Below are 14507 nucleotides of genomic sequence, written 5' to 3'. Positions count from 1 at the left end.
TATATCTCCCCAGGACTCATGCAGAAAGGCGGACGTGCATCCAGGAATTCTATGGTGTGGCTCAATTCCCCAAAGTGCTTGGTGCAATTGACTGCACACATGTGGCTCTACGTCCACCCAGGGCAACAGAGCACATCTATAGAAACCGCAAGCACTGGCATTCCATCAACGTGCAAGTTGTATGCAATGCCAAGGGAATAATCACATCAGTATATGCCAACTATCCCGGGTCCACCCACGACAGCTTCATCTACAGAATGTCCACACTATGCCGGGACCTGGAGGCTGGCCAGCATGGAGATACATGGCTGCTTGGTGAGCATGAATGCCACTGCACATGCATGCATGTCAGATACTGGGTCATGACACAACACCACTAATGATACCCATCACCACCTCCGCAGGGGACAGTGCCTACCCTATCAGCCCCCACATGATGACCCCAATCCGGAACCCCACCACGCCACCTGAGGTAAGGTACAACACAGCCCACATTGCAACACGGGGCATAGTGGAGCGCACATTCGGAGTGCTGAAGTCACGCTTTCGCTCCCTTGACCGTTCTGGCGGGCAGCTGTTATATGCTCCCCGAATAGTGTGCAGGATCATAGTGGCAGCATGTGTCCTGCACAACGTTGCAACACGCCGGGGCCTGCCCGTGGACATGGTGGTGCCCCCACATCCACAACCACATGCACGCCCGCTGCGCATGGGAGGGGAAAGGGCACGGGGGGTGGCAGCCCGTACGCAACTGGTGGCCAACTTCTTCACCTAGGAATCACAGTGCTGGCTAGTGCACACTGCTCTGGCACATACCATCTGACAATCAATGATGACACTACCTGACAATGTCACAAAATTACTCGACAATAAACTGTCAGATACACATCAGCCTGAGATTGTTAACATGGAAGTGTCACTATGTGTGCACCCCTACCTACACATACACCAGCAATGCATCACAACGAGAAGACACAACTCCATCAATCAAATATGCATTGCCACAGGCGATTCACTACATGACAACATTGCCATGTCACCCATTCCCTTCACAGTCCCGCCACTGAGGACACCATGTCATGGTATGTGAGAGCAAACAAACTGGCCATCACAACATGACACCGGTGTCACAAATAGCAGTGCCCCAAATGGAACATAGCCGCACTTGAACAGTTAACCGCGCTGGAGCCACTACTACACACCTGTGTAAGAGTAATTTCAATCAAATTACACACCAACCCACCTTGAAGCCCACCCAAACAAGACACAATGCATGTAATCAATGGTAGTCTCATTACCTGATTCTGCTGGTATGTCCTCACCGTCCAGATGTACAGTGATGGCGCCACGCAAAAGTGTCAGTGCACATCTACCGACATGTAGTCTGACTCCAGAGAGTATGCCCGTGTGAAGAACTGTGTGAAATACCTGCAAAACATGAGCAACATATGTAAGTAGAGGCACATATCAAACCATCATGCATAGTTAGGTGCAACAACAATGTACACTATGAATGTCTACACAGTATTGACTATGGACTGGCCAACAGCTCATGGGAGTCAAATGTCACCGTGTAATTTGCTGTCACTTGGGCACACCCTTTGCAAGCCCATGTAAACGGAAGCAGGAGGGGTGTGGATGTCTGCTACCCAAGCATCTAAACCAAACTCAGGACAAGCCTGCATGTGCCCAGCCACAATACAGTGTATGCCCAGGTACCCACACAAGGCAACACTCTTGGAAAAGAAAAAAGAAAATTGAGAAAAAATGGCCATGAAAGGGCCGGCGGGGGGGGGGGGGGCACCTATGAGGTCCGAGGACAGGATGCACGCCACAATCCACCTGTGTGGATCATGGGAAACTAAAACACCCCATAGGCTCGTGGCCCACACGGCTACTCTGTTGTGGGAGATGAGTCGCTATCGCTCTGGCCAGACCCTGCAGCTGACTCAGGAGGTGGGGGAGCTGCCTCAGAAGATGGTGTGACAATGGGAGGCAGCCCACGCAAAGCACGAGTTTGCTCCTCCATGGCTGCAAGCAGGCGGGTCTGGTAGTTCTGGTTCTGGGTTATAATCATGCGGAGGTCCCCATGCAGTAACTCCCGGGATGACCTGACCTCCGCACGAGTTGCCTGCATCTCGGCCGAGAGCGTCCGTGTCAGACGCTCCAGCTGCTCCTCTGTCCTTCTATGGGATGAAGCCTCAAGCTCTAACAGGGTCGACCTGAGGTGACGGAATTCTTCCCTCAGGCCTTCCCTGTGGCGCTGGGACTCCATGGAAAGTGATTCCCGCAGAGTCGCCAGTGCCGCCCGCCTGTCCTTGTTGGACGCCAACATATCCTCCCTGTGTGCCTGGCTGATGGACTCTGTAGCCTGCTCCAGTCGCTCCATCAGCCTTTCTGGGGGGACAATGGAAGTGGCCACCCTATCCATGGCCTGTGCAATCATCTCGGATGATGCTGCCTGTTGGTTGGCCATACCGTAGATGGATTGCTCCCAAGCGGTATTGCCAGGTGGCATACGGCCACCACGTTGACGGGCACCACACCTGCCTGGGGCAAGGCGGACTGCGCCTTGCTGTGCCGGCAAGGCCTCAGGCTGCAGGACTGCATTCCCTCTCTGATCTGCAGCCCCAGGAACAGGATCAGAGATTGTGTGGTGTGGCCCTGCATCCGTAACCACCGGAGGCTGAGCTGCCGACACTGACATCCCCATTGAGGGCAATGGCCCGGCTGCAGGTGGGTCGGACAGAGGAGATTCTCTCCCAAGAACACTCACCTGCGACTGCACATAGGTGTCATCCTCCGAGTCTACACCTGAATACTGCTCGGGGGAGGAACCCCCAGAGACACCCCTCGACAGCACGACCTGCAGCACTTGTGGGTTTTCACCCACAAACACACCACGTCCCTCACTTGTGGAAGGTCGGCCCGGGTTGCCCTCCTGGGACGGCTCAACCACCACATCCCCAGCATCAACAAGTGCTTCGTCCCCTGCAAAGACATGAAAGAGAAAAATGGAAACAGGCATTAGCACCATGGCATGCAACAAGGGCTGATGAACAACAGAGGCAGTAGTTCTACGACACATGTCCCACATGACTGGGAGACCTCCTATGCATTCACCATCACTGGGTCTGTAGGGGAGGCTCAGGGCATACAATGTACAGATTGGAGAGCAACGCCTGCTCACCATGCTGCCTAGCACTGCCATCACACATTGGCCGGTGATTGCCATGTCAAAGGCACATGCCATCACACACATGGCATGTGACATAGCCACCAAGTGAAGAGGGAGAGGAGGGCAACTTTTTTGGATTTCTACCACTCTGGTCCTGACATTGCATCATCACATCAATAAGTTGACATGTTGTACATGGATCTGCTAGTCCAAATTGGCCACGATGCACAGTGCCTTGTCTACATCAACAAAATGCAGTAAACAATGAGATTCCACCTCCCCATCACCTGTAAAGGAATCATATAGCATTCGTGAAGCACCGGTCCAGAAATGTATGAAGGTACAGCGGAGCACTGAGGGGTGGTGGGGCAGTAGGGGATGCCAGTCAACAATCCTACTGGTGCTGGTGTCATTCATGTCACGCAAGTGCAGGGGTGGGTGGCACAATGATGTGCAAGGGGAAGTGGCGGCTGGAAGTGCTGTACAAGGTAAGTAGGACTTAACGTCAAGGGCAGATGGTGTTAGGCGCAGACAAGTGCTGGGGGGGTGGCCTATAGGGGTACAGAGACAATCATGCAGTGCTGTGGGCTCGGAGGGGACAGGGGAGGTACACACTGCATCTGGCTCGGCAAGGTCCTTGCAGATTTCTATCTGTCCTGCAGAGTTGTCACATGCCGCAGATATGTGCCCTTGGATTGGGGATCTCATCTTGGTGAGAAGGGTGAGGCGCTATTGCCTTTGGAGCATGTGGCAGGCCAGTTTGCCAGAGGATGAGCATGATGCAGGACATTCCCTCTCTGCCACCCGGCACCTGTGGTCTGGGTTCACATGATCCGAGTCATGCCAGGACTCTGCATTGGCATGGGGCTTCAGACAGGTGGTCATGACCGTGGCAAAGACATCCAGTGTACCTGACATAGAGTGGAGCATGGAGTGGGCCCTGTCAGGATGGGAGTGAGCCTAAGGGGGAGCTGGATGGGGGGGAGATTTTGGCAGCATGAGCCTCGACTGACACACACTTCATGGGTTGGAATACCAAGAAGGTGTGTGACAGTGGTGAGGGTGGCTTTGCCTGTGGTGTGGTGAGGGTGAGCTGGGAGGAGAGGAGAATGTGATCACTCCAGGAGAGAGGAGTGCAGAGATGGACGGAGAGGGGAAAGTCAGATGAGATCAGAGCATCAAGAGTGTGCCCTGCAGAATGAGTAGGGACAGACGGGAGTCTAGAGGGTGAGAGGGAGTTGCTGAGGTCACAGAAAGGTCACGTGGGGGGGTCAACAAGCATGCAGGTGGATGCGTACAGCAACAAGGAAGAGGATTTCTGTGTCTGGGGACATGAGTGAGGAGGAGAGGTGAGGACACTCAGAAAGGAAGTAGTACATTTGACCAGTTTTCCCAGACACAGTACGCACAGTTTGTGAATGTCAAGGTGTGGTAGAGAGAGACGTCACACAAGCCATTCCAGAGTGGAGTAGGTCTAAGTAGGAGTGACAGTGGCAGGAATACCCTCAGGGAAGCCAAGGGCACACCCCCCCTGCACAGTAGTGGCGGCAAAGGAGAGGGTCTCCTGAACATCAGGTAGGAGTGTGTGAAGATGCAGACAGAGCTGGCCGTCAGACATGTTTCCATGAGACCAAGGATGTCAAGGTGCATAACCTCATGTAAGTGACAGATATCGGAGGAATGCCTGATGCAGCCGCAGTGAAAGGAGTGTAATTGTGGAGGAGGTTGACAGCCTTGGAGGACTTACGGGGAGTGCTAGAGATCAGAGGTGCAGCATGTGTAGGAGTTGGAGTGGGAGGCGGAGAAGGATCATGGGAGGGTGCAGGGAGGCAGTGCAGGATTGATGAGGAGAGAGGAGGGGGGACAGCAGGAGAGGTAAGGAAGTTGATGAGATGTGGCTAGCATTTCTCAAGGAGAATGAGGTTGGCCTAAGGGCCTTGGACTGAGATGCTCCCATTACCATGCACATCAATTGTGGCCTCTGAGGGTTGGAAGGAGGCCAGGAGTACACCCCAACGGGTCCCACCATTGATGGTGGAAGAGGAGCAAGGAGAGAGGACAGGGACCATGTGAAGGGTCTATGGGACAGGCAAAGGCATGTATGAGCAGATGTCAGTGAGAGTTGGCTTTGAGTAGGCTCAGATGCACTTGTCAGCAATAGGGTGGGTCGCATTGGAGGGCAGGGTGCCCTCATTTGACTGTTAGCAAGCAGGTGTCGTGAGTAGGGCACGATGGTCTGAACTGTAGAAGTCAGGGAAGATAGACCATGAAGAGCAGCATGGAGTGTGAGGGAATGGGGCTCGAAACCAGACGGTACCAAAGCACACAGGTAGGAGGTGGATGTCAAGGCAACATCCACAGTATGACAGCATGTTGGTAGGCATTTATATACAGAGGACGCATTAGCATGTGGTATCATTGCATGTCAGGCATGTGAAGATGAAACTTGATTGGCTGGGGGAAAGTATAGGAATGGTATGTAAGACATCAGATGAATAGACAGGGGAGTATGAGCAACAATGTAGTGACAAAATGACAATTCAAGGGCAACTACCATGGTGTAGGGCCATATGTGCACTGTTGCCAGTTGGGATAGTGCTGTGGGCAGATGGTGTTGCACTGAACATACTGGATGAGGCACATGGGTGCCACTATCTACTCTGCCACACACCCCCTTGACAGGCACCCAACATGAATGCTTCACACACGCACCATGCACATGGATAATACACACATGCATGTGCACTCACCGGATGATGCCTCGTAATCAGGGAGATCTCCCACACCTTGGAGTTGTCCCTCTGTGACGTAGGATCCAGCTACGGACTCGTGTGGTGTGAGTTCTATTTCCTGTGCTGGGGACCCACCTCCAGTCACCAAGGTTGCGGCATGACTTGAGGCCAGCTTATCCTTTGCCCTGCGCTTAAGGTCATTCCAGCGCTTCTGGCAATCACTAGCTGTGCGCCTCACTACTCCAAGGGCACTTATTCTGTCAGCAATGGTCTGCCAGTGTGCCTGGCGTCTGGCATGTGTGGTCTTGGACCCTGCAACGATGACCATTTCCCTATCATGATCTGACACATACTTAACAAGTGCATTCAGTTCGGCGTCTGTGAAGCTTGGCTTCCTTGATGGGCCGGACTGTGCAGCCGTGCCTGGGGAATCAGCCTGTGCCGGACGTGCACTCTTCCTCTTGCGCTTGGAAGGGGGTGGGGATCCAGAGTGTCCTACGCCGCTGTGGACACTAGGGGCAGGAGCCGTGGTGGACTCAGTACTGGGTGTGTGGGATTGCACACTCAGCATGGGAGTAGGTGCAGGCATTGGGGGTAGTGGGATGGGGTCAGGCCTGATCTGAGGTGCATGAACTAGGACCGACACAGTCTTGGCAGGGTGTATGAGAGGTGGGGTGGATGGAGCCACACCCTGGCTACGGGGGCCAGCAGATGACCTATCTGGCATAGATGCGCGTGCCCTGATGACACCAATGTGCACCGGTGCACGTGCAGTGGACCTGCTGACCTGGATGTCAGCGATGGGATCACCCTCGGACAGGTCTGCTGCCACAATGGGCTGGTCCAACAAGGGCTGATCAGGGTTGGTATCAGCCACATGACCCTCAACTGGGGGGGGGGCATGGGTGTCCCTGACTGGTCCTCCAGACTGGGGGGGACAGGGGCACCCTGCAAGTCACAACCACGTCCCCTAGTGGATCCTCCACGGCCACCACGTGTGGCTCGGCCACCTTTGCCACCCTTACGGCTTGCACGCCTCCCAACCATGGCACTGATGTTATTGTGCGTATGGGAGTCGGTGTGCACAATTGTCCTGGGCAATTGGGTGTCAAAGGGGTTGGGTACCAGATGGTATTCGTACCCTAGTGCAGTGGCAAGGCTATATGACACCCCTGGGGAAGGATGACGGGTCACGCAACGCACAGGCACCCCAGAAAAGTTCAGGAACGTGCACAATACCCCTCCTAGACCACGTGTGCTGATGGAAAACCCTGCACTACGCTGTGGCATCCAGTAACACAATGAACGTATGCGTGTCACACGCAGCCTAGAATGACCTCTGAAGGGGTAGGCTACACACGGGGCAAGCACAGAAGTTAGATACGTGCGTGACTCACCGTCTGCCAGGTAAAAGAGCGTGAAAAATGAGCGCGTTTGGTTGGCAACACCCCCGCCAAAAGAAGATGTGTACGCTGTCTGAGGAGACAGGACAACAGTAGAAGGGGACACTGTTTGAGGGAACAGGCCCAGGTAAACCAGTACAAGAGGAAAAAGAGAAAAAGCTGTCAGAGGTAACAGGGAGTACGAACTGGAAACGCCGTGAAGTAAATCGCGTGTGAAACGACAAGAAGTACAGAATTCACCCACTCGCTCTCCACGAAAAGCACGTACAAGGAAATGGTGTTCAACACTACCTTATATACAGGCCCACACGTACAGCGTCACTTACGGCGTGTACGTGCTTGGCCCATGTTCACCAATCACACGCTTTGTCACTTCTGCGTGTGGATCCTTTTTCACCAATCACACGCTTTGACACTCCTGCGTGTAGCTCACTTTTCACCAATCACACGCTTTGTCACTCCTGCGTGTAGATCCATTTTCACCAATCACACGCTTTGTCACTCCTGCGTGTAGATCCATTTTCACCAATCACACGCTTTGACACTGCACGTGCAGGTAACTATAGACGCACATATGCTGGTGACGGGTTTTCGCGCGATTCGCTGAGTGTGGGGTTTTCACGTGCAGATTCACTCCCTATCAGGCTGTCCACGCGTTCAAACACGAAAGACCACGCTCCTGGCCAGGAGGCAAAATTACAGTCCCCCAGAGCCCTGAGCACGCTCCCACCTGCCATCTGCTGCTGCCTGACTGCCTGCTGGCCACGTGCCCCACAGTGCTGGTGGGTGGGGGGGGTGGGAGACATGGGTGGGGGCCTGGTGGAGGGTGCCCCTGGTGGATGGGGGGTGGGGGTGGTGGGAGACATGGGTGGGGGCCTGGTGGAGGGTGCCCCTGGTGGATGGGGGTGCAGGGGGACATGATCAGGTGTGCAGGGTAGTCCCCTGTTTTGTGGGCTGCCTGCAGGGGCCGTGGAGGGTGTACAGGGTACACCTGTGAGGGCCCACCCAGCCTAATCGCGTGTGTAACTTCCCACGCACCCCTGTAATACACGTACCAAGCCAATTCGCGTGTGAGAATTCCCACGCACCCCTGAAATACACGTACCCTGCTGAAGTCGCGTGTAAAACTTCCCGCGCACCCCTGTAATACACGCGCCCAGCCTATTCGCGTGTGGAATTTCCCGCGCACCCCTGAAATACACGCGCACAGGCTATTCGCGTGTGATAATTCCCGCGCACCCCTGAAATACACGCGCCCAGGCTATTCGCGTGTGGAAATTCCCGCGCACCCCTGAAATACACGCGCCCAGGCTATTCGCGTGTGGAACTTCCCGCGCACCCCTGGAATACAAGTACCCTGCTGTAATCGCGTGTGGGACTTCCCGCGCACCCCTGAAATACACGCGCCCAGGCTATTCGCGTGTGGGACTTCCCACGCACCCCTGAAATACACGCGGCCAGGCTATTCGCGTGTGGAACTTCCCGCGCACCCCTGAAATGGACGTAGCCTGGGATTTGACGTGTGAAACTTCCCGCGCACCCTTGAGAATCGCATGGGCCGCTTGCCGTGATGGTCCAGTGTTAGCGCAGCCCCTTGCGCTGGTTTGTGATTTTTATGAGATTTCACAGCGCAAGGGGCGTTCCTGGGGGCGTAACTGGCGCTGCAGCGAGTCGCTGCGCCACTGTGCGCCACGGCTGCCTGGGGAAGCTAAAATCCATGAATACGCTGTGCGCCGGATTCGGTTTTGGCGCACGCGGCTGGCGCAAACTATCGCAGGCGCACGCTGTGCGCCAGCCGCGTGCGCTACTTGTGCGCTGGATTCTATGAATTACCCTGTCAATATGACAGGGCAGACGGTGCCTGTAGGCTGTGTCCACCCAGAGTACACAGGTCTATGTGTATTTTGTGCGGTCAGCATAGGAAAATGTGTGAAGATTAGTCCCACACATTTGCCGGAGGTTGATCTACCATCATTCAATTTAATTTAAAATTTCAAAAAAGCCTAGGTGAGCGCACACCCACCGTTCGGATGGTCGAATTCCTCACAACTCCACTGCCCCAGCAAATGCTACACAGCTGGACCTATTGGGGCCTTGCAAATACTTTACTACTTAACTCTCCCTTTTTTGTAGAGAATTCTCAGAAGCTATCTGTATGCAATGGTTCGTTTTTGGAAGCATTTTTAACGTTGGTAATGAGAACTGCAATCGGGGCATACTTACTCTGAAAGCACACACACGGCACCAGTTTAATATCACACCCACGCCTTCTTTCAGGACAATTAAATATGCCACACACAACTACTGTTTTAAAATAGCTCCTTCATCATCAGTCCCAAAAAAATGCATTATTTTAGTAAAATGTCATATTTTGTTCCCATCATATCTGAAACATCAAACATCAAGGACATCATTTGGGTGTCTCCCTTGCTACCCATGTGGTCTCCCTTTCTACCCCTAAAAAACAATTAAAAAAATATATGTATTTAATTATTGTTTTGTTTAAATGGAAGCTCCTGGGCTCTGGCCAGTTCCATGTGGCATTGTTTCTGGGGCGGCTGGCTTTCTTCTTCAGGCCTTCAAGGGGTTCCACAGGTGTAAAACTTTGAGCACTGACCCGAAATAACAAAGAATAGGAATAACAAATAATTTGTCTTTCTGGAATTCTATACAATAATTGCTAGATTCATTCGATGTTTATCAGAGGTACACTTTAGGGATGAATCATTCAATTAGTCGGTTCTTAAACACCTCGAATTCACAATGCAGACACGAACGTTGCAGGAACACTTGTAGCATATTTTGTTCTGCCCTTGTCTCTGTTACGATCATTACAAGACATTCCATCTCGGCGTCTTCGATCACTAGACAAAATCCTTCTGCCTAGAAGCTTGTGTACAGGGGAGAAATGGTATAGCACATGAAGTGTCCATTGATTTAATTATGCCATTGTGCCACAATTAATCCTCTGTTTTAATGTGTCTATCTTTCCTATCTCCCTGGCATGCTGATCGGGATGTTTGTTTGCATGTTGAGGTAATGCGTGTGCAGAGTATGGGATGCTGTATGAGTGTGCTGCATTCCCTATGCATTTTGCCAACCTCTGAAGCATGAAAAGTAGATCCACACAGGCTTGACATGTGGCCAACTTTGCACCAGACCAGCAGATGAACTGGCCTACTGTTAAATCTGTTACGAGTTTAATGGTATCCACTGCAGAGTTTAATTTGCATTCTGACATGGAGAGGATTCAGACATGTAATTGCTCATTTGACTATAACCGGTAAAATAGCTACGCTGGTAAGATAGCTCAGTGGGTCGAGCACTCGCTGCTGCGATGTGTGTGTGTGATCTGCAGGTTGCAGGTTTGAATCCTGGCAAGGTCAACTCAGCCTTTCATCCTTCCTAGGTCGATAAATGAGTACCAACACACATTTCGTGATATTGTATGTATGTGTGATCTATATAAAGCACTTAAGCCTAAGTGCTATATAATAACACATCATTATCATTTGACCTTGGACGTCTGCATGTATTCACAGTAATTTGGTATTATGGGACTAAACACACTAATATTGACACTCCATATGGTCATCCCTTCTTGTATGAAATGCATATCACATTACAGTGATATAGTAACCATATTTTTCGTAGTGTACTTAGGAACAATGTTATGTGATGCCACTTCCTGTTTTGTTAAGGGGTGAAAGGTTGTGTTCCATCGATTCCTGTGATATCACTTTGGGGTTGGGCCAAATGACATCACTTCCTGTGATGTCATGTGAGGTCAAGGGTCGTGTGATGTCACTTCCGCTACCCCTGGTATTTTGGTGAAATAACATCCTTGTGAAACATGCCTATTCAAATGATGAATAAGAAACAGGGTTCCTCACATGTTATCTTTTGGTGTGAGTAGTTTAAACCTTGAAGGCACAATTGCAAAACCCACAGCCCATTTTTTTACACCTCGCTGAATTGCATTCTGTTATTTGTAGTCTTCCATTTAAGATTGAGAACGTAACACTACAATTGTACTTTCTTGTTCACCATATTTCTCTAAGTATTTATATAGTTGTGCAGACGATTTATTGAGATTTGTGAACTTTTCAAGTCATCTCTGTAAAATGGAGTATTGCTGGAAGCCAAACAGTGGTGAGAAGGGGAAAGGTTGAGAGGACAATGGACCACGAAGATTGAATAAATCCAGGAATGTGAGAAGAGATGTTGCTGGCATGGAGACTGGAGAGGTCCACACCCTGTGCTGATTTCTTTATAATGTGAAGACTTGTGAAATTGCTTCCTCTCACTGCCTGTAAACCTCCCTGGTAAATGCGGTCTGCTCCAATCACATGACAAGGCAGTCCTGCAGTAGAGGCACTTGCTCTGCTCTCTGCCCTGTCCCGTGCGTGGGTACATTCTTTAGTAAGGCGCCTCGCCAATATGACCACATATGTAGACCATCAGAATAAAAGCAATCATGAAACTGCAGCAGAAACAACAGTTTACTTAATTTATCAAAACACAGGAACATTTTGGTTATACTGCTTTCCAAAGTCAGATGGCATTTTCAAAGCAAAGTCGCAAAACAACCGGCAGCAAGGAATATTTCTATGAACTAGAGTCGGTTAGATGCTTGCAGGAGCCTGAGTTGGAGACGGGTCTCACATCCTGGCTTCACTACTCAACCAAAGTCTGTGCGCTTTGGCAAATGATTTATCTCATTTTGCCTTATTTGCCAAAATTACAAGGGCCCGATTCATGGAATTTGTGCACGGTTCAAAGTGACTTTGCACTGCTGAAAAGTGACTTTGCACTGCCAACACAACCCCTGATTCATGGGACTGTGCAAAGTGTATTTTTGCAGTGCAAAGTCAGTGCAAAGTTACTTTGAACCATGCAAAGAAAGAAATCCATGAATCAGGTCCCAAGTCTCCACAAGTGAATTAGCTCACACTGTCCACTACTCCACAAGAGGCTCACTCATGATAATGAACCGTAAATCACATTAACAGTAATCATTCATACATTTGGAATCACAGGCTTAATTTTTCTTGGCCTACTCCAGGCCAATTCTTTTACTGTTACTGGCCGTGATCCCTACAGGTATCAAAGACTTGTTCGGAGACGTCATTTCCTTTGATGTTGATGATGTCCCCACACATGTACATTAGGGGCCCCACACATCTTAAAAAGATGTAATATCTTAAAAAGGTGTAATATTTCCTTCTTACATCAGCCATATGGGCTCCCCCCAACCCCCTTCCTGGTGGCCTTCTAGAACGTACTCTACTTGTTTTGTGTCCTAGAACGATCTCTGAAAACCGAAAGTATGAGCTGCTCTTGTTGTGACGTAAAGCTGTGCACATCGTGTCAAGTGCGGATCTAGAAAATGGCTGCTCACACGCTTGCCTGGCACCCCATGGCTTGAGAAGGACATTGCCCTCAATGTCCTTTTCACTGTTCCGTTCCACCAAACTCCCGAATATAAGTTCCTTCACGTTTTTTTTCATTCCCACCAATTTCACCTCACATCCAACAAACTGTATTAAGACATGGGAAAATTTTACAAAACACGGGGTCCTCCTCTCGTACAATGTTACAGGTTACAGCACAATCAAGAACGATGCAAACGAATGAGAACCCCTCTGTAGCCACGTGCCTCCTCCAAAGAACTGTTGAGCTACTAGTATATTTTCTGAAAGGTCATGTCCGGGCACTAATTCGACAGAGAAAGGGTGAAAGTACATGTAAACGTGTTTTAACCCAATTCAATTGCGGTGGGAGGAGTTTTCGTTGCACTCATTTAATGTGTAACGTATAGTGCAGGGTTTGCCAAACGATTGCATCTGTTGACTACCATGGGTGGGAGATTAGAGCTGCATTGTGTTTCCAGTGGACAGGGAGGGCTTGGAAAATATGTTGCCAGCAATTGAGTGACGCGTGTTTGCGTCTGCACGGAGACTATTGGCGGTTGTTTTGTGCACGCGGAACGGGGCATTGTGTGGCACCGAGGCCGGCCCGCATTTACATTGGAGGAGGGAATGTCTGCGTGAAGTGCTGTGGATTCCAGTGCAGGCGGGTTAATGTGTGCGCGCAGTTCGTGCAGCGATCATTTCATTATGTTTAAATTAATCCACTCGTATTTAACAGATAAGGACAAACACATTAGAGCACTAAAAATCCTGTAAAATCACTGGCATTATTTTAAATACAGAGTCAAAAGAAAATGCAGAATGCTCAGCTATGCTAACAACATAGCAATGCACACGTCACTGAATGGTTATTTATACACACCGGACAGTTATCTGAAAAGAGAATCATCTACGTAATAGTAGAACAAAGGATGTCTATCTAACAGTACGTTTTAAACTAGGATGAAGGTAAGCCAGAACAAAGCAAAGCAAGAGTAGAAATGTATGTCAAATACGCTGCAAACAGCATCCACGTAGGATACGATGTAAGGGCATGGTGGAGTCGCACCTGCCTGTGGACAAGCACTGTTAGAACATAATGAAGGGGCCTGGAGGCCACACATAATTAAGGGGAGGCATGTCTAGGAAGGATAGCTCAGGGGCAACATGCTCGCCTTGGAAACAAGGTTACATGGAGCAACACAGGTCCGATACCCGGGTCCAGTGATTAGAAACCTCTGGGTATCAAGCGCATTATAAATAACCAATTGTATCATATCATGGGATCGAGTCTGGACGCAGACTAATTCCCAATTGGTCAGGCCTTCCCCTAATACAGTTCTTTTGATATTCCATTGAGCAGGTGATCCACCCTAAGCAATGCAAAGTCCAGAGGAGTGCACGCAAACGACTGGAGGTAAACGGTCTGCTTAAAATATGAGCTTGGGCCTCCTTAAACCACCCCAGCACAAATATCTGCATTTCTCCAAATATTCTCTGGAAAAAAAAATAGAGGGGCTCGTTTTCTTGAGGGGGCATCACGTAAATGTTAGGCGTAAGCAGTGCAAAAGACATTTATGCTTTCCATTTACGTTATGCCCCATTTTCATCCATTTGTATACAGGGCTGCCATTTGGGGGTTGGGTAGCAGCTGCTACCACTGGCTCACCCTCTGCTACACCTAAACCTGTCCTTGCGACCATTGCGACACTGGACAAAGAGGCAGTGCCAAGAACTCAGATATCGGTGTTGCACCTAAAAGAGGCAGTTCTAAATGCAGCTA

The sequence above is a fragment of the Ambystoma mexicanum genome, chromosome 6p, assembly GCF_040938575.1.
Source record: "Ambystoma mexicanum isolate Mex_15411 chromosome 6p, UKY_AmexF1_1, whole genome shotgun sequence".
In the NCBI taxonomy this organism is placed as follows: Eukaryota; Metazoa; Chordata; class Amphibia; order Caudata; family Ambystomatidae; genus Ambystoma; species Ambystoma mexicanum.
This window is presented reverse-complemented; position numbering follows the sequence as displayed.